The following is a 2937-nucleotide window of genomic DNA, read 5'->3' on the forward strand; positions in this document are numbered from 1 at the left end:
TATTACATGTTACATTTTTGGGGAATTTTGGCCCTTGTATTGCATAGGGCTAAATAAGAATAAAAAATTATAAACTATGGCCCTGTTAAAAACCTTTCTCCCCTCCTGAAAGGAAAAGGTTGCCATAGTAAAAATGGAAAAGATTACATCAATTACACATAATACTGCCAAAGCTCATCTGAATTCCAAGATCTGGGTATGTTATTGTCGTCCATATCCTTCAATCTGTAAGAACCGGGTCTTGACGAAGATACTACCAGAAAAGGACCTTCCAATTTCAGTTGTAGCTTGCCCACTGTATCTGGGTTGGCTACTCTCCGAAGCACCAAATGACATGGCTTGATATTTTTCAATCGAACTTTTCTATCACGCCATTTTATTGTTTTGGCCTGATACTTATTGATGTGTTCTATGGCCTGAAGTTTGGTCCCTTCTATAGTGTCTTTTGTTATTTGAAAATCAGCTTCGTCCTTCGCTAAAGTTGTTGTTCTTATTGATCATGCCTTTGCTTCTTCTAGTGTTATTGCTTCGTCACTGAATATGAGCTTGAAAGGTGTAAAACCTATTGACCTTGAAATAGTTGTGTTATGGATCCACACCACTTTGATCAACTCATCTGGCCACTTTCCTCTAGGCTGATTGAAGATTAACTTCATTATTCCTGTCATTATAATTCCATTTGCTCTCTCTACTAACCCATTCGATTCTGGATGCCTTACTGATACAAAATTAATTTTTGTACCAATTCGGTCACAAAAATCTTTGAACGTTTCAGCATCAAATTGAGTTCCATTGTCAATGGTTATTGCCTTCGACACGCCGAAGCGACAAACAATATTTTGACAAAAGAATTTCTGTACTGTGGTCGAAGTTATTGTGGCTATGGGCTTTGCTTCGATCCACTTAGAGATATATTCCTTGTGGCCGAAGTTACTGTGGCCGAAGTTATTGCTACGACGACATATTTCAAATTTCCTTGTGCTGGTGGAAGTGGACCTAACAGATCTAGACCAAACCTTAGCAGTGGCCAAGTTGGCTGTATTAACTGGGTTAAAGATGAAGGTTGTTTCCGGTCTCTTGCGCATCTTTGGCAATTTTCACATTTTTGAACCAAGTCTGCTGCATCCGAAGCTGCCATCGGCCAGTAAAATCCTTGTCGGAAAACCTTCCCCAGCAAAGGCCTAGACCCAATATGAGACCCACATAATCCTACATGTATTTCCTTCATCCATTCTTGACCTTCGGCTCTGGACAAGCACTTGAGTAATGGGGAGCAGACTCCATATTTATATAACTCCCCCTCTATGATTACATATGGTCTTGTTCTCGCTTCCATTCTTTTATTGTAAACTTCGTCATCTGAAAGACAGTTGCCTTGGAGGAAAGATATAATCTCAGTCCTCCAATCTTCACTATGTACAGGTGATATTGTAAGCACTACTCTCTCCATGAGTTCGTCTGAAGGTGCTTTTATTGTTTCAAAGAATACTTCTGAAGGCACAGGGAGCCCCTGTGCCGCTGACTTAGCTAGCAAATCCGCATGCTCATTTCCTCCCTTGGGATATGTTTTTACAGAAAATCCCTCAAAAGAAGCTTCCAACCTTCGAACTGCATCCAAATATTTTTCAAGCTTCGGATCCCTTGCCTTGCTACTTTTGTCCATGTGGCCAGAAATAACTTGGGAATCAGTTTTGAGGATTGCCCTTCTTATTCCCATTGCCTTTAGCTTCCGAAGCCCTAAAAGGAGAGCTTCGTACTCGGCAATGTTATTTGTACAGCTAAAGTCTAACTTTACTGCATAATATGTCCTGACTTTAGAGGGCGCTACTAGAACAGCAGCTGATCCTACGCCGAAGATTCCCCAAGAATCATCACAGAATATTGTCCAAGCTTCGACATCTTTTGTTGCTTCTTCTCCCTGAGCCCCTGGCGTCCAATCAACAATGAAATCTGCCAACGCCTGAGATTGAATTGAGGATCTGTGTACATAATCAATGGTGAATTCATTAAGCTCTGCAACCCATTTTCTAATCCTTCCTGTAGCTTCTTTGTTCCTCATTATGTCCTTTAGAGGTTGTGATGAAGGCACTATTATATGATATGCTTGAAAGTAATGCCGAAGCTTCCTGGAGGCCATCAACACAGCATACAATACCTTCTCCAGTTCTGTGTAATTTTTCTTTGATAAACTGAGTACTTTGGAGACGAAGTATACCGATGCTTGTCTTTTTACTTGGCCATCTTGCATCTCCTGTACAAGTGCCACACTGACTGCAGAATGGGAGGCCACCACATACAGAAGTAGCGGAGTTCCTGATGAAGGTGGAGTTAGAGTTGTCAAATCTATCAGATATTGTTTTAACTCTTCGAAGGCTTTCTATTGAGCCGGACCCCACTGAAAGTCTTTGGCTGACTTTAATATTTCCAAGAATGGTAAGTTTCTCTCTACTGATCTTGATATAAATCTATTCAACGATGCCAGCCTTCCTGCCAACCGTTGAGCCCCCTTCTTTGAATTTGGCGATTCCATCCGAAGGATAACTTCGATCTTGCTTGGATTAGCTTCGATACCCTTTGTTGATACCAGACAGCCAAGAAACTTGCCCTTCTTCACTCTGAAAACACACTTTTCTGGATTCAACTTGAGACCAGCTTGCCTAAAATTGGCAAACATCTCTTGCAAATCGGCAACATGATTCTCTTGTTTTGTGCTTTTTACTATAATGTCATCAACATAAGTTAGCACATTTCTGCCTATTTGAGAGTGAAGAACCTTGCAGTCATTCTGCTGAAGCTTCCTCCAGCATTTTTGAGCCCCTCGGACATCCGAAGGTAGAAATAAGTACCACTATGAGTTATGAAGCTTGTCTTTGGCTCATCCTCTTTCTTCATCCAAATTTGGTGATAGCCCGAGTAGTAGTCCAATAAGCTCATGAG

Source organism: Zea mays, chromosome 6 (genome assembly GCF_902167145.1).
Source record: "Zea mays cultivar B73 chromosome 6, Zm-B73-REFERENCE-NAM-5.0, whole genome shotgun sequence".
NCBI lineage: Eukaryota > Viridiplantae > Streptophyta > Magnoliopsida > Poales > Poaceae > Zea > Zea mays.